The sequence below is a fragment of the Pteropus medius genome, unplaced genomic scaffold, assembly GCF_902729225.1.
Source record: "Pteropus medius unplaced genomic scaffold, Ma_sr-lr_union100, whole genome shotgun sequence".
NCBI classification, from domain to species: Eukaryota; Metazoa; Chordata; class Mammalia; order Chiroptera; family Pteropodidae; genus Pteropus; species Pteropus medius.
The window spans coordinates 7,820,160-7,841,049 of record NW_024342471.1 but is presented as its reverse complement, the minus strand read 5'-3'; the positions used below and the strand labels follow the sequence as shown (position 1 = coordinate 7,841,049).

Sequence of the window (20,890 nt, the reverse complement as noted above, 5' to 3'; positions counted from 1 at the left end):
AAAGAGGAAAATGGACATTGTCCAAGGGCAAATGTTGAAAGAGAAAATAAAAACCCCTATTTCCCAAATCCAATCCAGCTCTCCAGGTCCGTCTGTGCTGGCCCAAGTGTTTAAAGGATCTCATATGTTATAGGTGTTTAGCCTGGGCCTCTGCCTGCTTGAAGATTCTTCCTATCTTTGAGCCTCTTGGCTCCCTCACTAGAAACTCCATTGCTCATTAGAGAACCCCAACTCCTGCCTGACCTGCTAGGCCCCTCAAATAACTAGACCTCTTTCCCGAATCCCTAAGGAAATCTGTCTTCTTGAACTTAACAAGAAAAATCAGAATTCTAGGAAGATTAGCAGTCCAAGGAAAGCCTGCCAAGTCAGGGAGAACAGTGGTATTTACAGTTAGACTGACCTGGGTTCTAACAGCAGCTTTATAGATTCCTGGGTGTGAACCCTAGGCAAATTATTAAGCCTCTTGAGTCTCAATTCCTTCATTTATAGAATGGTGTTTTGTCTCAAGTAAATAAGAGCCATAACATAATTGGTCCTTAATGTACTGATTTCCTTTTCCCCTTCCCATCTCACTGTCTGCAGTTTTCCCTCTAAAGCTTCCCCTGACTTCCCCTCCACATGGTCCCACTCTATCACTCCACCCTCACCACACTGCTCATGATCGTATTTTTCAGGAGTGATAAAACTACAGAATTTTCTGAAGCTGACCTATGGGCTTGGTGGGTTACAGTCAAGACTGAAATCAGGGAAGTCTCTAAGGGCTATGAGGTCATATTGAGAGCTTGTGGAAGGGATGATTTTAGCTGCCAGGTTCAGGATATCACCATCTCCCAGCCCAGCAAAAAGCAGCTGGCAGAAGCCAGAAAGAATTGAGCCTGTTTGCCTTATTCATAGAGAATGATCCCAGACTGTCTTGTGGCAGCCCTAATAAACCAAGTTCAGTTCTCTCCGTACAGGAGGCTACCTATGCCAATCTCTTAGACATGGAATAGGAGACTAATCACCTGTAAGTTATCTGTACTAAGGGTAAAAATAAGTCCCAAACCAGTTACTCTGTATCTTGGCCCAAGCTTGCCCAGAGTTTGCCCAGGCACCCTCACTCACCAAGGTTGAGCTCAGTCAGTGATTTCCTCTTCAGCGATTTCCTCTGGGAAAAGGGCTCACCTATAAAAGAGAAGAAGTCAGTCAGGGTCTTGCTCAGAACTTAGGTAGGTGCAGGCATTCAAAGTTCCTGTCTTCACATGTCTTGTGTCCTAGTAAAAAATAGGTTAATAATTAAATATATAATTTCAGGTTGTGCTAAGTGCTATAAAGGAAAATGAAGCAGAGTAAGGGAAGAAAGAATGGCAAGGAGTAAGAATGAGGTCTACTTTAGATAAAGTGGTCACAGAAGGCTTCTCTAAGGGGTAATGACTGGATAGAGACCTCAGTGAAGATCAGGGGTAAGATCTGCGGAAAGAGTGTTTTAGAAAGGAGGAACAAGTGCAAAGGCCCTGAGGTAAAAAGCAAAAATATACTTATTATGCTTAAGGAGCAAGAAAGTCAATATAGCTAGTATGTAGCATTGAGAAGAATGAGATACTAAAAATACATTCTCCCTATTTTACATATGGAAAACTGAAGCTCAGAGGTTAGGTGACATGCCCAAGATCAAAGTAAGTCAAAGGCAAAACTGGGAATGGAACTGAGGCCTTCAGGACAACTCTATCTCAATCCTGGACCAGGTTCCTCCAGGCTTAGATAATCTGCAACCCAGCTGAGACAATCTTTTAAGCACTGAGATTGGTTTCAGGTTTCTTTCTTCATTCCCTTTGTTGGATGAGGATGGCTGAAGAATAGAGAAACCCCTATATATTACCTGGAATGTGGGGTAGAGGTGATTTTGGGGTAAGGAGAACAGTAGCACATGCCAGAGATTGTTGTAAACTCTTTATTTGTATTAACTCATTTAATCTTGACAATTTTGGTGTGTTATTATAGTCCCCATTTTACTAATGGAGAAACTGAGACATGGAAAGGTGAATGTGCCCAAGTCACACAGTTAATTGATGGCAGAGCTGGGACACGAACCCAGGAAGTCCAACTTCCAGGGCTTGTCCTTCTAACCACATAGTATGCCAACTCCCAAAAACAGAAGAAAAAAGTCAGGAAACATGTTCTCCAGTCCTAGCTGACATGGCTCAGAGCTCCCATTTACACCCAAGCCTGAGATCCTCTCCATTTACTTGCAGTCCAGAATTTTTAGTGAATACTAGTTGAATGATTCCTGAGTCCTTCAGCCAGGTGGTTCCAGAGGCTTCTCTAATTCTCTAGCTACTATAATCACAAAGCTATAACCACAATAACAGCCATTTCATAGCCACTAACATTTAATGCACACTTTGAAACAGACTAGGTACAAGGCTAAGCACCTTACATGCACTACCTTATTTCAGAGAGGGAATGAGAGTTGTTATAAGACATGGGTGGAAGGATCTGTGGGGGGCTCCAGGCCTGGGACAAATCAGCAAACAACATGGAACTGAGGGTTCTCTGTAAGCCTGGGTCAAAAAACAAAGGCAGAGTCACTAGCGGGTAGGTGGTAAAAAGAATGGACTATCAGCACTATTCGACATGTCAATAAACTGAACTCATCTCCTATCTCCCAGCCTCCACAGTTCAGCAAATGGTATAACTATTCTCCTAAGTATTTAGACTCCAAATGTTCATGCTCTCCAACCCCTCCTTCCCTCATTCCCCATTCCCACAATTGACAAGTCCTCGTGGGTTTTTTTGATGTAAGAGCTCTACATCCAAACTGTTCATTATTCCCTACTGTGTCAACTTCCTCTTGGTTCAGGATCTCATTTATCTCTTGCCTGCACTGCTAGAATATTTCTGAAAATTTACTAACATTACAAGGACAGACTGCTATAGTAGCCTCTTCCTTGGTCTTTCTTTCACTAGTATCCCCCACCCCTCCTGCTCTAATACATTGGGCCCACATTGGCACACTAATGTTCCTAATGCCAATCCCCTACCAAAAAAACAAAACAAAACAAGTCATAGCTCCCAATCGCCTCAGCCTCACTCTCTGGGTATGCCACAATCTGGTCATAATTTGCCTTATATCTACCATGGACGCCCATACTCTTGTCCATGCTATTGTCTCACCTGTAACGATTCCCTTCAGGCATTTTTTATCTACTCTATATATGTACTACGTACTTTGTACATATTAAATCCTTCTTCAAAGCCTAGCAAATCAATGAAGTTATCCTGAACCCTTTCTTACTACTCTGTCATGTTCTTGAGACATCTCTGGCTGTGACTACATCCAGCTCTGGCCTCACCATTAGCTAAGGCCTCAAAACTACAGTCCCGCTGTTCCTTCTTTTTTATAAAGATTCATACGGCTTCCAGAGAATGGAGACCTGGTCAGTTAGGATTTTTGCTCTCATGCCTGCTACTCTTACCTTACACTTGACTGTATCTATCTCCTAAAAAGAGACCTGGGTTCTAATCTGAGCCTCAGATTCCTTGGCTACAAAATGAGAATACGATTCCCATCCTGCCTATAATAGAGGGATTTTGTGAGAATCGATGTGATAACAGGAGAGGAAAGGGGAAGAGTTAGGATGGGAGACTCCCAGCCAGGTCTTTAACAGCTCTTCCATTCAAGGTAAAATAGCTAGTAAGTAGCAGAGCTAGGATTTGAACCTAGGTCTGCTTTACTTTACTGGAAAGTCTTATGCGTTTGCTTACTTCATGATCTGCCTTGCTTCATTATGTAGCAACATGCTAGGAGAACCAGATAAACTCTAAGGTTCTTTGTACCTTAAAATCTAGTAATTTGAATAGGGGATGGGAGGGGGAATGACGTTTACTGCTGATATGCCTTCTCCATAAGACTGTGATCTTATGGCAAGTTTAGGGTCTTATTAGCTGGGATAGTCCAAGTATATGGCACAGAGCCTGACAGGTATGAGACATAAGTATTTGGGAAACATGTAAGTAAATAAATGGAATGAATAAACAACTGCCTGCCAACCTGTGCTCTGAGGTCTAGAAGGTCCAAAATCTTAAGCTCCATATTCTGACTCTCAGCCCAGTATTTGTAATATCAACTATCTACTAATCTATTGGTTAAAGGTTCCCTTTTCTCATTCTTGTTTTAAGAGTTATGGGAAAGAGAAGGAGAAGGATAAGAAGGGAAGATGGGCAGTTAATAGAGAAAAGAGGGAGAAGAAAAGGGTGAAAGGAGAGAGGTAAGGAAAGAGATAAAAAGGACAAGGATGCCTGGGCAGGACTGAAATGCCTGAGGTCTAGTATTTGGGGAAGGTTTCTTTTTCCTTCTGGTTCCAAGAACAAAGGATTGATTTGTTTTGTTTTTCAAGAGCAGCAGTAGGAATTCCTCTTTATAAATTTTAAATAAAGGGAACTTGTTTGTCTAAACCCCAAACTAAATCTGTTGGCAGAAGGTAAACTGAAGTTCCTCAGAGTTCCAATCCTCAGTTCTCACCTCTGCCCTGCCATAGCTCAACCCTCACCTGGTTTAGGCTGAAGCTTGCAGAGGTCAGAAGATTCTTTCACTATTCCTCTGCTCTTTCTACAAATGTCACTCCAGGCTAATAAGCCCTGGTGGCAGGGGGCGGGGGCAAGGTACGGCTAATTTTTCTTTTGGATAAGGGGATACTGACATCCTCTGGACCCTTCTCCATGGTTTCCTGTCATGAAAGCTGTGTTGAACCCTAAGGGGAAAGTTTCTCCCTTTCTGACGAATTCCGCATGTGTGTGAATGAACTGGAGTGAAGATGTGGGTGAAGCAGGCATCTTCCCTTCAGAATTCTCTAGATCCTGTGTCCTAACACAGCTCAAACCTCTTTAGGTCTGATTTGCATATTACATGCCTGTACCCCGCTTTTTACTAAGTTAAGAGAGAGAGCACAGGGCTGAGAGTCAGGAAACCTAAAGGCTAGTTGCAGCTTTACCTCTAATACATCGTGTGACTTTGAACAAGTCATTTCACCTTCCTGGCCTTTAGTTTCCAAATCTGTAAAATGAGCGTGATAGTGTCTACTCTTCTGAAGTATCTGCTGAAAGACAGAATAAGATTGATAAGAATGGTATAATTTTAAAAAAATCTATTCGGTTTGATATGAACAGTAAAGAAGGAATGAGGGGATGGTCTCTTTAAAAGAGGGGAGATATACCACATTTCAGCTGAGGGGATCTGCTCTGAGTGGAAGACTTACGAAGAGCTATGGCAGACACAATATCACTGTTTATACCACCATCAAGACAGCCAGGCACTAATCGTGACTAAAAAAGCTAAAGAACTACATGCGCATGAATTCCAACATGTCCAACTAGAGAGAAAATAAAAACCACCAGAAGTCACATATTGCTCAGGGAAAGTTAACAGAAACAGAGTAATGTCCAATTTAGTGATGAAGAGCTCAGGCTCTAGAATCAGATACCTGGGTTTGAATCTCAGCTCTGTCTCTTACCAGCTTTGTGACCTTAGGCACTTACCTTCAATGCCTCAGTTTCCTTTACTTGTTTAAAATGGTTCCTGCTTCACAAATGTGTTACTGGGAGAAATAAATGACATAGCATAGGAAAGCCCTTGGCTCAGGGCCTGCCTGGCATATGTGACTCAATAATAGGTATTATTATTCCTTTAAGTACCACAAAAGGATAAATAAGAAAAAAAAAAAAAAAAAGTCCAAGAGAAAGGAAAGAAATGCACATTTGCTATTACCTTTTATGTATCATGCCCTATGCACAAAGCCTTAATTATACTCATTTGTTCCTAATAACCCTTTGAAGTCAGTTGAATTATCTCCATCTCACAGAAGGAAACTGGGTCTCAGAGAGGTAAAGTAACTTGTCTAAAATCGCACAGCTAAGAACTAGAACTTACTGGAAACCAGGTCTGACTCCAAAGAGTTTTCTACTATACACATTGCACTTTCCTGTGCTCAAAAACAAGGGGCCTCCGGCATATCAAAGTAGGCACCAATAATAAAGTTTTAGGAAATGAACCAAATTCCCCCATTTTGTACTCGATGAAGCAACTGTTGGTTTTGCATGCCTGGGGAAAAAATGGACTAGGGTGGAATGTAAGCGCACCATCAAGTTCCACACTTGCAAGACTTCACTAACCAGGCCCTCCCAAGGGGCTCTCTGCCTACCGCTGCAATAGGGGAGCTGCTGAGACAGGAGCTGGCTTTTGCCAAACTGGATATCACGTCCTAAACGACAAAATGTTCTAAGGCTGTAACAAATAGGCAAGAAACCATAAGTGCTTGGGCTAAACACAAATACCCGATCAAAAGCCCCTTATGCTGGGAGGGAATATGACGCTATGAACACCTTTGCAAGAATCAGCATGCACTGTGTCCTTGAGTATGTATATAATCCCTATTTCTAGGAAGCACTTTACTATGGCCCAGATGACTATAAATTACTCTGAAAAGCAGCTTTCCTTCCCTTGGGCCAGGCTATTATGTTGCATCATTCTGGAGGCCCCTTGTTTTTGAGCACAGGAAAGTGCAATGTATATAGTAGAAAACTCTCTGGAGTCAGACCTGGTTTCCAGTAAGTTCTAGTTCTTAGCTTTGCGATTTTAGACAAGTTACTTTATCTCTCTGAGACCCAGTTTCCTTCTGTGAGATGGAGATAATTCAAAAAAAAAAAAAAATGAATAAATAGGGAGCATGTTCTACAGGAGTTTATGGAAACCAGGAATCCACAACTGATGACTAGAAGAAAAGAGTTAGGAAGTGAATTGAGAAAATTTTAGGAAGAACTGCGGCCTGGACATCAAAGACTTTTGGTAGCAAAAGGCCTGAGACAAGAGAAACAGAGTGCTTCAGGTGGTTAAGGAGAGATTTTGACAGAAGAAATTATCTCCTATATTTGTAAAACACATTTTTAAAAAATAGCATGTGCCTCTAGAACCAATGCTGTTTAGAGTAGAGCAATCTCCAGGGTCTGCAGAAAGACTGATTGAAAGAAGTGTTGCTGAAGTGTATCTTCCTCAGGAGAGGGGAAGGAAGGTAGAAGCTGTGTTCTCTAAGCCTCTAGAGTGGCAACCACGGCAGGAGTGAAGAGCTAGCTGCAGGAGATAATCATAGCATAACAGCACCAGTCTCAATCAAGCGGGGCTCACCTGCAGGTGGCCTCAGATACACTTTTGTTACAATCAGCACTTGAGGGTGCACAACTGCCCACACCCCTCAAGGAGTACAAGACTGGCCACAAAGTAAAATACTCATCTCAGAAGCCACGCTTGCCAATCTATTTGTTAGTTCTGTTCCAGCTATCCACCCCGCAACCTCAAAATTCTCCCTCAACCCTCTGGAGGCATGCTTTTCCCAGCCTTAACTATACCCCATGGTCCTGCATTTCTACTGGTCTCCTCCCATTCGCAAGGCTATCTGACCTTGACTCTTGTGAGTGGCCTTATTGTGTGGTTGCCTCTGTCCTGGCATAATAAACCAAGTGGTTGTGTTGCCTGGGAGTTAAAAAGATGACCTTCACAATAAAAATGTAGCCAGGTCACAAAATGGCTCAGTAAAACTCTCCTCTACTTCCCAACAAAGACAGGTGTCAGGATGCCCAGCACATCACAAAAGGAGGCCCTGGAGGGCAGCTGATTTCTTAATGACAAGTAACATTAGGGCTCTTGAACCCAACCCATGTCCACATATGAGAACACTAAGCATGCCATAAATAGATGAAACTCAATCCAGGCAGTCTGCAGGCTGCCTGGAGGAATGTCCAGAGAATATAACAGATGTGCAAGACAATCATTCTTGCCTCTGCATTTTCTGGGCAGCTAAGAGCATTTCTCCCTCCTCAACTGAAGCTGTCTCGTTTTCCCCCTCCTCCTTCCCTAGAAGAACCAACCCACAGGAATCATCAAGGGAGGCACAAGTAATTACTGTTTTCTTTTCTCCATGCTAATGAGACAGTTGGATGGTTCCCCTTCCCCCTCCAGAGTTGGAAGCAAGAATCTAGGGCTTTATAGTCTGTAACCAACACAGCAAAGCTTAGGCCAGACAGTGCTCTACAACTAACTGTGTAGAAGATGGCTTTCTTTCCCTGATGAGACCAAAGCTGGAAGAGGCCCCACCATTTTACAGAAGGGGCAGTATGACTAGAGTAGGGAGAGGATCTGTCTAGAGTCACAGGAGGAAGTCAGTGGCAGGGCCAGAATCAGTCTGCTTACTCCCAGTCAGGGCATTTCCCCCATCACCCAGACTTCCTACAGTAGAGAATGACATTAGAGGTTATCTTCAATGAGGAGCCTAGAACTCCAAGTTTCAAGTTCACATATCAGTTTCTGAATAGGTATTTAAAAAGCAATGACAATGCTCTGCATTTGTAGACTCAGGCCAAGAACCTCAGTTCCAGTTAGAAGGCCAGGATTTGAGGAATAGTGACTATTTTACCCCAAAATTAAAATCACAAGTAGATGGACAAATAAAAAAATCTGTGAATCTTAGTAGGGATTCAGCTGTTATGTGAAAACTATAGATACCAAGGGTCGGGGCTGGAGTTAGCTTTAAGAATGAACTTCAGATCTGGTGGGTAAAGGAGCTCCTGAGTACAGAACACTAGGACCTCAGTTTGCAGCCCAATCCTTGTATACCACAGATGAAGAAACTGAATCTAACACCATCAGGGGCTTCACAGGAGAGGATTCGAGGTGAAACAGCAGGACTGAAGGATGCTATGACCCAGTGCTAGCCATGGACTGCATGCCTAGCCACAGTCAGACAAAAAGAAAGACAGGGTCTCTAAGACAAGGAGCCAGCATTTGCAGACTGTGTTCAGAAGAAAATGGTTCAAGTTTGTAAGGTGGAATAATCTGTAGAATCTAATAGGCTTACATTTTTAACCTGAAGACTGGTTCCTTTCAGCCTCTAAAATCTCTTCCCTTCCCTCTCATTTTCTATCACTATCACTTTGGGTAGGATTCAGTAACTCAAATCCAGTCCTCAAACTAATTCTGACTCCAGGTAGAAAATATTTAATATCGTTTTAGCCCTAATTCCCATCCCCTACTCAGAGACCCTGGATATTAACCATTCTTCCCTGTTCTCCTATACCCCAGAGTTGACTGTGGGGCTCCTTGTGGTATTTCAGGATATTATCAGTGCTGACCATCAGGTTTTACCTTTTAGAGGGCACAAAATCATGTGCTCTATTCTCTAAATGGACCCAGGTCCATGTGAGAGGCCTTGCCTTAGTCACTCAACACCTCAGGCCCTCCTAGGACTAAAGTCCAGCTCTGAATCCCAAGGCTAGGCCTCCCCACCAGTGGCCATACTCTAGAGACTGCGTGGACTTGAACTTGAGTTTGCCAACTCATCTTACCCTTTTGCAGGGAAGGCAGCATGGTATAGTAGAAATATCATGCAGACAAATGTAAGTTTGAGCCTTGGTTCTGGATATCCTTAGGAACTGTTACTTAACTGCTCTTGGGTATCCTCTCAGAGCTTTGACCACTCTGTTTACTTGTCTGTTTCTTCTACTACTCTCCCTTACTTGGGAACAGGGATTTAGTTGTTTCCCTGCATCCTCAATGAGTCAGTCACTGTCTACTGAATGATCCTCTAAAACTAAGTTCCCACATCTGTGAAATAGGGGTATCACCTATCTCAGAGTTTTGAGATAAATGAAGAAAAAAAAAGTATGTAAATTGCCATGCCCTTTTTCCTCTACTGTATTAGGAATGCCCAGAGCCAAATGTTTGTATTGAACTAAACTGCCCATCTTAAAGACTGTGTACCTTGTTGAACATCTCTAGGGTCAGCTGGACCTGACCCCCAGGGTCTGTTTCACTCTAGTAATTAGACTAAGCACCAGTTTCTGGAAGCCACCAGTAAAAACAGCTAGAGATATGACTACTCTCCTCACAGTTAAAGGTAGTGAATTCCAAGCAAATGAGGTATGGGCTTATATTAAATATTCTAGATCGAAAGGAGAGGGGACAACATGGGTAAAAAGAAAAAAGGAGAAACGCTGTGCTCTGAAGTTGGAGTCTTAAAGAAAACATCCCAAATTCTAAGGAGTGGCTAAAGTCATTTGTACTGGATCCTACAGAGGGGCCAGAGACATGAAACAAATTGGCTAAGGTCGCACAGTAAGCTAAAGGGAGAAATGAGTTTGGAACCCATCACTGGTATCCCCATCACTGGTATCCTCATCAAGTGTTTTTTTCTGTCCTACAGGACAGACAGGTACACAATGTTCTAGAGAAAAGGAAGGCATGGGGGATACAGTGCAGTGGCAGGAAGAGGCATCAAGAGATATCAAGGGGTACGTAAACAGTTTCTGGCTGGGAGAGAAGACTGAGAAATAAATCCAGCCTTTAGTTTTGCAGGGACCTAATATACTCCAGAGTTGAAGAGTAGAAATAAATTCAATTTGGCCAGAACAAGTGCCAGCAGTTAGGGAAAGGGAAGGGTACAGGGTGTTCTCGAAGTACCATCAGCCCCTCTCCCACAACACCAACTGCTCTGAGTGTTCAAATCCCTCTGCTCATCCATCCCCAACGTCTCAACTCAAACTATGTTTGAGTGCAGAAAGCTTTTCTAGGATATCTGCCTTTCCCATTAAAGGGCCCTCAGATTTACAAACTGGGGGTGAAGCATAGAGAAGTGGCAGACTAAGAGCCCTGCACCATGAAAAGAATCTGATTCTTTTTTGTTCTATTCACATTCTTATGAACTCCCAGGAAGTGATTTGCCCAAGGTCACATAGCTAATAAGGGCAAATCCAGACCTTTTCACAGATGTGGGAACTTAGTTTTAGAGGATCATTCAATAGACAGTGACTGACTCATTGAGGATGCAGGGAAACAACTAAATATTCCCTGTTCCCAAGTAGGGGAGAGTGGTAGAAGAGACAGACAAATAAACAGAGGGGTCAAAGCTCTAAGGATACCTGTGTCCTTTTATGACAATGGTGACTTCTGGTATATTTGACCTTTACAAAGTTTTGAGAGGTAGAGTAAGTGTTCTCTGGTAAATCATGCTGTCCCTTCTTCTGAAAAGTCTCATTTGACACCTCCAATCCATTTTAGGCCTAGTCTTGACATTTATCTTCTCTTACAGAACTTTCACAGTTCTCTTCTAATTCAGAGGTCAGCAAAATTTTCTGCACAGGGACATATAAGTACTTCAGGCTTTGTGGGCTATAGCAGTCTCTGTAGTATTCAACTCTACCACTGTAGTATGAAAGCAGTCAAAGATGAAAACAAATGAGTGTGGATGTATTCCAGCACAACTTTATGGAAAGAGGTAGCGGACTGGACTGAGCCAAGAGCTCAGTTTGCTGACACCTGTTCTAATCTACTGTCTCCAATCTCCCTATCTCCCAATCTCTCATACACACTCATACCATAGCCCTGTACCCTCAATGGATCACCTCTGCTACAGGATAAAGTTTAAACTCCATCCTTATCCTCTACCATATCCTTCCCTGCACACTGTACTCCAATTACAGCAGGGTGTCACCTATCAACTTCTTACCTTTCCCCATGCTGTTCCCTAACACATGCAATGCCCTTCTCCATTCCTCTGATAATACTGCCTATTCAGTGACAAACTCAAATGTCAACATCTGTGAGAAGCCTTTGCTTGTTGTGCCTTATATAACTATATAACTACATATATATAGCTTTGACTATATAGTTATATATATATATATATAGTTATATATATATATACACATTTATATATATATATATATATATCTATAGCTGTCCCTCACCCATCACTGCCTCTCCACAATTCTAAGATTCTCAAGAACAGGGACTATGTCTTACTCAACTCTTACAGTACCTAACATAGCACCCAGTGTCTGACAGTTCAGACTTCTAGGCTGAGCAGAGGTCACTAGAACCTAGGGATATATGGTTTTAACAGAAGCATGACTCACAGAATCAACGGACCCTTTGGTCTGCTTCAAGAGCTGGCACCTCTCCCTCCTCCTCATGTTCCTTGGGTCTGGCCAGGTAACTAGTTAAGGTAAGAGCCAAGACCAGGAATTTCACTATGGTGGTTCTAGCCTGTGCTGAGATGTTTAAAGAAGGATCCCCTTTTCAGAATGCCTTATCCCTGACCTCAAACTGTATCCTTTACTATCATCCATAAACTGAACCCAGATCCAGATTTAGCCCAGATCAGCAGACAGCCATCTGGTAAGTGCAAACCCTTGGTCTCCAAAGGCAGAGAAAGGCTCACGGCACACAGCTGAAGAGAGAACTCAAAGGTATGTGGTAAGAATCATCGGGAGCATCACCTCTGGATACATAGGAACCTCTATTGAAATTAGGGGTCCTGGGCAAGTCTGTAGCCCACAAGTATGGTTATCCTAGCTTGGGGAAGCCAAAGACTAAAATGCTGATAGGGAAAAACAAAACGAACACACAAAAGAATTTTTCTCCTAAGCCCAGAACAGAAAAACATTCCTTCTGGGTAAGTGAGCTTGTCACAGGCATGGGGTACTTAGCATATCTGCCATTCCAGGATTACGGCTGTCAAGTTTTAATTAGGGTAATTAGAGTTAAAAATGTAATTTCATTTCAGGGGTATTCTGAACAGATTCCATTAATTTCTTTTTTAAAAAGAACACAGAAAGGAGGGGCAGGCTGAGTGAAGCAGAGAAGCAAAGCTGAGTGCCTGGGCTACACAAGCATTCAAACCACTACCAAGAACCCCCAGCACCTCTGCAGGACTGGCCCAGAGGAACAGAGGCCTGCTGCTCATCAGCTTTCCTTCGTTTCCTCCCTGAAACTAAGTTTCAGTCAGCACCTGCTAATAAACTCACCTCCTTCTCCCCACCTACTGCTCTTGTGTCACTGCTATTCAATGGTTATAATTGCCCTAAGTCTGACAAGGGGCAAGGGCTAATGGCTGTTAATCTGATATGCTACAGCTCTCTGGTCTGTAGTGCCCTCCTTCCTTGCCTGCTTCAACTCTTACTCTTCCTACAAAGCACAGATCAAGTATCTCCTCCAGGAAATCTCACCTTCATGCCTCTGTAATCCCAAAGTCCCTTGCATGTGCCTCTATAAAGGCATACACAATACTGTGGTTTGTTTCCTTGTTTGATTCTGATGCTAGATTGTGAGGTCTTTCAGGGCAGGGACTGAATCTTCATCTGGGAATCTTTAGCACTAGCACAAGCCTTGACACATAGGAGATAATTAACAAATATCTGCTGAATGACATAACCGTATAGCGAATTTGGTCTGACCACATTGATAGCTGAGCATGTTAAGCCTGCAGGTTTTACAATGCCTAGAAATATCCAGCCATGAGTCCCTTCCCCCTCCTTGCACAGGGCCAGTTCAGAAACCTGATTCTGCACTCCATGCAGGAGGAAACCTTCCCATTGATCCCAAATGATGATTGATCTCTCCCATTAGAGCCTGCTCATTCCTTAGGGACCTTGGAAAGAAGATGAGAAAGCAAAAGCAAGCAGAACATCTCCTCCCATCCTCCTCACCACTAGTTTTAAAGAATTTCCTCCAGTCGAGGGCTCCAGGGAGAGGGCCTGAACTCCAGTTCATTCTGTAGAAGGATAAGGGATGGCCATGGTAGAAAATAGTTCATCAGCTTGGAATCAGTGCTGCAAATACTCAGAAATGTTGTAGTATATTACAACACAGAACATAATATGTGACACAGAGCAGCCAAGTCACTTCACTGAGCTTGTTTCCTTTTCCAAGGTATCCCAGTAAATTGTTAGGAGAAATAGGCACACAAAGGGGCTTAACTCAATATTTAACACTTAGTAGATATTCAGTGAGTGATTTTTCCATCTTGGGGCGAGGGGTGAGGTAGGGTGGGGGTTGCTGTACTATGTACCTAGCAACATATTGTATAGGAGTTTATAAAGGTGAGAAAAATATATCAAAGGGTGATACAAGTTAACCATTCCCCATTTGCTCAAGGCAACCTTGCCTGCTGGTCCCACTGGAGGAAGGCTATCCCAGCAGAATTGTTGTGTTGACAAGTGTAACTAGATCCATTTCATGGTAATCATATCTTCCCCAGCTAGGAGCACTCCTCGGACCTCCTCCCAGGCTCCCCAGGCCTGGATGCAGGCCCATATCGATCCATTCTAATTAGGAGCTGTGTCAGTGCTTCTGACAGAAGGTCAGGGCCTAGGCTGCCTCTGCTGGCCTCTGGCCAGACTGAAATGCCCTACTCAGGGCAGACCCAGAGAACAAACTCTTTTGTGGTAGAAAGTGATCCTAGCTTGATCTCATCATAAAGCAGCCTGAAATTTTAGAGCTGAAAAGGTCCTTTATGAGCCTGAGTTTTCTTATAATTGAAAAAGCTGAGGTCCAGAAAAGATAACTTGTCCAAGGTGGTACAGGAAAATAATGCCTATCTTTTTACTTCTAGCTCTTTCAATTAAATGTTTTCAACCTGGCTACACAATAGGAGGATTCAGGGAACTTGTTAAAAATACAGTTTTCTAGGCCCCACCCCCAGAGAGTCTGATTTGGAACATATGCTCTGGCTCTTATGCTAAGTATATGATCATTTTCTAATAGAAATGACCCTGAAATCATAGGATTAAGTTTGGACCTAGGATCAAATCCATCTTGGGTCATAAAAGTGCCATTTAGAAGAAACCCACTATTGTCTGATCCAGCCCTCCCCTACCCCCACCATAACAGGGTTATTCTAGGGGCCTTAGTCAAAGGACCTGTCATAAATGGTTCAGACTTCCGAATGGTTCAGCAGCTTGGCTGTCAGCAAAGACATTTCCTTTCAAAACTAGTCTGACACTAAAATGTCTCTCATGATTAGAAATACTTAAGGAAGAGGTGTAAGGAATAATGGGAGATAGTGTGGTATTAAGTGTGAGGGATCTGGGTGAGACATGTCTGTGTAGAGGACGACCTGTGTGGATATGTAAGGGAGTTAACAGGGTGGGGAGACAGGCTCACAGATTCTTTTGCAGCACACACAATTCTAGGTCTCTGGGTAGAAAACAGTGGGACAGGGGTATAGGAAGATGTGTGGGTACATGGCAGAAGGGGGTAGATAACTTGAAGGTGTAAGGGAGATAGTATGGATTATGAAAGAGATGTGTGTACCTTTGTGACTCAACTGTGTATGTGATGCAAAGCATACCGACCTGTAGAAGGGAGTGTGTATCTCAGTGGCCTAGACACCTATATGCATGAGAAAACAGATCCATGAGCACTTCTGACTCATCCAGCCCTGGCTTTGCCTGAAGGCTCATACCACTAAAGGGCAGGCCTGTCTGCAGAAATTTCTCATTAAAATTGACACTTTGACAACTATTTAAAAAAATAATAACAATAATGACACCCCTAGGGTTGGAGTGGTTAAAAAAGTCAATGCCAATAAAACAGGAGACAGACAAGAAACAATTACACCATGATTACTTTCTCAATTTCACAAGGGGAGGTGTTATTTGAAGTTAAATATTATACAACTGATTCATATCTTAACCCAAAGGCCTAGATTTCCTGTATTAGGGAAGAAGGGAAGAAAGAAGAAAGTAGATAGAGAAAGTAAACAATAAAATTTTTAAAAAGGACTGGAGAAGATGAAAGAAAGGCAAGGGCTGAGAAGAAACCAAAAATAAAAGGGAAGTGGGTCATAAAAGAGAGAGAAGGAAAGAACAGAAGGAAAAAAGGTAGGAAAGACAGAAGAAAGAGAATCTCCTTTAGCCAGAAAAATTTAGCACACATTCTAGCAGAAATCTGGCTGAAGGGGTGGATGAATTAGTAGGTGGGGCCTGATCTTTGTACTTCCTTATTGCTTTTACACCAACCTTCCTATCATCTTTACCAAAATAAAATTCTGAATCCTCAAGGGCATATTCAAATGCTCCCAGCTTCTAGAAGCTTCCAACGTTTCTTCTAATTAGAAATTATCTATCAAAAACTCCCATAAACTACCAGATCATTCTCTCATATTTCACTTGTAGCAATTAACATTCAAATTTATATCATGGTTATTGGTACACATACATTTCTGTCATTCATTCTAAAAGTACTTTTTGTGCCAGGTCTATTACAGAGAACAGGAAAACAGGGATAAGTAGCACAAAATCCCCTGGCCCATAAGGTCTCTCTACTCCATAAAGGAGAGCAGATTCAGGTGTGATACAGGACCAAAGTACAGCTATAGAAGTAGAAGCAAAATATAGAGATCAAAATTAATTCTGCTTATGGAGTGATCAGGGAAAGCTTTATTGAAGAGGTGGCATTTGAACTGGTATGAAAAGATGAGTAGGAGTTTGTCAGGTAAAGGGGCAAGGAAGCTGAGAGAGACTTCTACTTAAATGGAATGGTCAAAACAAAGTTATTCTACTGAGTAGGAGCACAGAGAAACAGTGGGTATTAAGCACCATGCTGCTGCCCAACCCAAGACAGCAGTGAGGTAGCACCAGACTGTATGAGCCTTGTAGCCAAGACAAGCTGAGATTTTTATCCTTTCCAACCTGGGGTGGGAGTAAAGAAGAGGGGACAGTTTAAAAATGTCTAATCGCCTTATTGAGTTGCCCTACTTTAAAGCAAATCCTCTCAAAAACCCAGGAAAACAGGTCCAACTCCAGGCTGTGCCTATAGCAGTGGCAGAGAAGATGGCAACAGTGAGAGAAAAACAAGGTATAAAAGGTTGGGGGAGTGGATTGTGATGCAGAAGGGAGGGTAGGAGTGCTCAAGGAGGAACGAGCTGGAGGGGAGGAAACTAAAGAGGAAGAGAAGAATCAAAAAGGCAGAAGGAGGGAAGGATTTCGCTTGGCACTAAAACTCCTTGTTGCTGAGCTGTCCTCTACATCTTCTAGATAGAAAAAATAAGGTCAGTCTGAAGCTAGTGACAGAAAAAGATCCTTTGCACCAAAAGGAGGCTGAGCACGTTATAACTGCCACCTCAACCCTCCCTTTGCTCAGGATAATATGGCTGTACCAACAGGTGGAGTTCACCTGGCTCTACTAACCATCCCAAAGTATGCCAAAGAAGACGCCTGCTCAATACACTAAGAATGTGTGAAGCAGAGGTATCAAACGAAGTTCTGGGACTTAAAACAGGGCCTGCCTAGGACCTATGGCTGCTGCTTAGGGTCCCCTAGAGGAAAGCTCTGCTTCTCTGGACCATAGTTTCATCTGCAAAACATGATGCTAAGTGCTGAGACATCGGCGAGTTTACAGAAGCTGCCATTAAACAGGGTGATGTTTAATGTGGGGATTTTCCTAATCTGTCAAGTCTTAACTTCATTCTTTTCATTCTGAGCTATGGCCAGTCTGAAGCCAAGAAGTAGCCAGACCCAGAATGCCAGTCATCCCTGACACCATCATCTACTTGGCCCTATCCAAAGACTAGCTCCTGCCCAGACCTGTTTATCTCACAGGTTACAAACAGATGCTCAGGCCCAAAGACGTGTCTTGTCTGACCCACACAAGTTATTTAAAAACCTCTAAATTAACTGCCAACTTTAAAAATCAGATCTCATTTTTTTAAAACTTAGATTTCTAGCTTCTCTTAAAAATATCAGAGATCTGGCAACACTAGACTCTCTGGAGTAAAAAGGTCAAAAGGCCTACTACAGTCCTGTAATTTATTTGATGCTTTCTCATTTTATCTAAAAAATTCATGCTAACTGATCATTTATTCCATAACATGAAAATGTAAGAGTAAACTTTTAAATTACCAGTTACAATATTCAAACCAATCCAACTTCAAAATACGAGTAGTAGACACTTTTATGTTTTATCCTGTGATTTCATGTATCATCTAATATGCAGCCATGTATCCCAGCTTTAGAAACTCCAGCACAGTTTATCCATTCACTCAAAAAACACTTAGATCCTAGGGTAGGCACTGGGAAAACATTAACAAGACAAACATGGTTCCTGCCTTTGTGGAGCTTATGGTCCAGTGGGATATAATGGAAAGAAGCCACACAGAATAGGAGGCACAAACACTAAGCTAAGGATCTAGAGTGTACTCCACAACTAGTGACCCCCTTCAGCAACTTGTTAACCTCTCTGGACCTCTGTTTCCTTGTCCGCAAAAGGAAAAGTTTCAATTAGGCAGTTGCTTCTGAAAAGTCCTTCCCAGCTCAAAATTCTTCTAGCATCACAAAAACTTAGCCCAATATCGTTTTAGAGTTCCTAACACGTATTAGCTTCCTCCTTTTATATGGGAAATCATGATCAGTTGTCATGGAAATTACTATGGTGCTCCACATACTGGATGATGATATTACAGTAATTACAAAAAGCCAAAGAAAACAGGCAGCAAGAAGAGTCACTTACTCATAAAGTCACCTACTTTCAACACATAGGAGCTGCTGTTCATTACAACTAGAGTGTTAAAAAGACCAGGTAGTAACTCAGAAGTAAAACAGTTTTAATTTCTATTAGATGTCATGGTTTCATGAGGCATCAGACCCACTTCCTCCAGCTTGTGAGTGTTAGAGACTGACACACAAAAAAAAGGCAATTTTACAAGGACAAGGTTCACTGATCCTTGACTTAGTCTGCTGTCCTTGGGAAGTCCTAAAACAAGCCAGGAGACAGACATACCAGCCAATGGGGCACCAAAATGTCATAGTAAAATTAAGATAATTCATCTAGTCCCAGAGGACTAAGAGCACTATAACTGGGTAAAGGGGTAAAGTCCCTTCAATATTAGAGCATTCCATCTACAGCAGGGGTTCCCAACCCCTAGGCCATGGACCAGTACTGGTCCGTGGCCTGTTAGGAACTGGGCCACACAGCAGGAGGTGAGCGAGTGAAGCTTCATCTGTATTTGCAGGCCCTCCCCAGCACTAGCATCATCGCCTCAACTCCACCTCAGATCATCAGGCATTAGATTCTCATAGGAGCACTGGTCCCTGGTGCCAAAAAGGTTGGGGACCGCTGATCTAGAGCAGTCCCCCACCCAGGGACACATCGAATACTACTCCTGTAAGAGCTCTCAGTTTATACATCAAAGAAACTAAAGGCCAGAAAACTAAATGCTTTGCCCAAACTCACAAATGAATGAGTAGTGAAAAGAACAAAAGGCTTTGAAGGCAAGGTCTGTGTGAAATCCAAGGTTGCTGTGAGGCCTTGAGCAAGTCGCCCAACCTTTCTTAGTCTGTTTTCTCATCTGCAAAATAATAACTATTTTTGCAGGGTTGCCATGGGGATTAAGAGATATTGCCCTCTAGATACAACCACCAATTTACAGGAAATACAAAAGATAGAGAAACATTAAACACACCACAGATATAACGATGAGCAAAATTCAGAACATGGAAAACTCTACAGGAAAAACAACCAGTTTCTTCAACAAATAAAGCAAAAACTAGAAATGAACTTATAAATGAAGAGACTTAAAAGATATAACCAATTACAATGTGTGAACCTTTATGAATCCTAAATCAAACAAACTATAAAAATAAAATTGTGACATTTATGAAACAATTGGAAATTTGAATATAATCTGGATTTTGATGGTATTAAGGAATTGTTAAATTTTATAAGGTGTGATCACGGCTTTGTGGGTTTTTTAGTCATCTTTTAGAAATACACTATGAAATATTTAAGGACAAAATACGACAGCTGAGATTTTCTTCAAAGCACAGGATGAGAAGTAGGTAGGCGTAAAAATGAAATAAGACTGACCGCGAATTGATAACTGTTGAAGCTGAATGTACCATGCTTCATTAACCTATTCTGCCACTTTGTATATATTTGAAATTTTCCCTATGAAAAATAAAGAAGAATTGGTTAGGTTAAAATCCTAGTACTCCATTTACTAACGATGTGACTATGGGCATATTTCTTAACCTTCTATGTCTCAGTTTCCTATCTTTATGGTGAGGATCAAGAGAATCTACTATTTAGGGTTGAGGTAAGAATAAACCTGATTTTTAAATATATATATAGATTTATACATAATACATTCATATGTTTCATACAATATATTTATAAGATTTATATAAATATGTATTATACAGATTTCTATACACACACAAAGGGCTTAGTATATATTAACCTTCAGGAAATATCAGTTCTATTAGTATGAAGGTAAGGTACCAAATATGGTATCTCAACACAGTGGACACCCAATTGATGGTAGCTATTATTAATATGAAAAATGGAATTAGGTGTAAAACCTAGACCAGGTTTTTAATGAAGTACTCAACTAGTCTCCTCGACAGAAGGCCTAGATACCCTCTGGTGACTGTCCCCAGTGGCAGCTCTAACACCCCCCAGTCTCTCCTGACAAATACCCCAGGTCTGACACAGGATCAAAAGCTGACTGATGTTTAACATCAAAGTGCTGCTCTCTGGAAGCAGGCAGGGCCACCTTATTTTCCCCAACCAGGTAATTTAAGGTACATTTTCTAATATTTGCTGACAGAACAAAGAAGCAAGGCTCCACGACATGATCAATGTTCATGCCAGCCTTTCAAAGCGATTTTGGTAAAACTACAGAAAATAAACGCCAGCTAGGGTCCACCTGGCAGGATAAAAGCTGACAAAAAAAATGGCAATTTTTCCCTGAGCAAATATACAAGTAATAGATGAGCTCTGAAAGACTAAGCTCTTTAGGTTTTGGCATTTGCCTCCCTCCCCTTCCATTTTAAGAGAAGACAAACTCTCAACATACTTCAAGTGACTGCTGAAATGATGTAATTATAGGCAAAGTCATTCTCATCCTTCTATCCAGTTTAAATACAAATTGGTTTAGGAATAGTATGACCTTTTCCATCTGCTCCAGGAGACTCTGAGAAGGTATCATCCACCCTCAAAGTATGGGACACGTCCTCTCCCTCTGCTCATTAGCAGGAATATGGATGCACTCCACCTAGTCACTCATCTGTGTTTCTGCTCAAGTTGTTC

The 20,890-nt window shown here is 42.1% G+C and overlaps 1 protein-coding gene across 3 annotated transcripts in view; it reads right to left on the bottom strand.

Moving 5' to 3' along the window:
* RALY (RALY heterogeneous nuclear ribonucleoprotein) overlaps window positions 1–20,890 on the bottom strand; it is a 70,509-nt gene that overhangs the window by 39,890 nt on the left and 9,729 nt on the right. For all 3 annotated transcript variants that reach the window (XM_039864111.1, XM_039864110.1, XM_039864113.1), the window contains one exon: window positions 1,105–1,164. The gene's annotated coding sequence lies outside the window, so the exon portion shown is untranslated. The remainder of the gene's footprint in view (window positions 1–1,104; window positions 1,165–20,890) is intronic.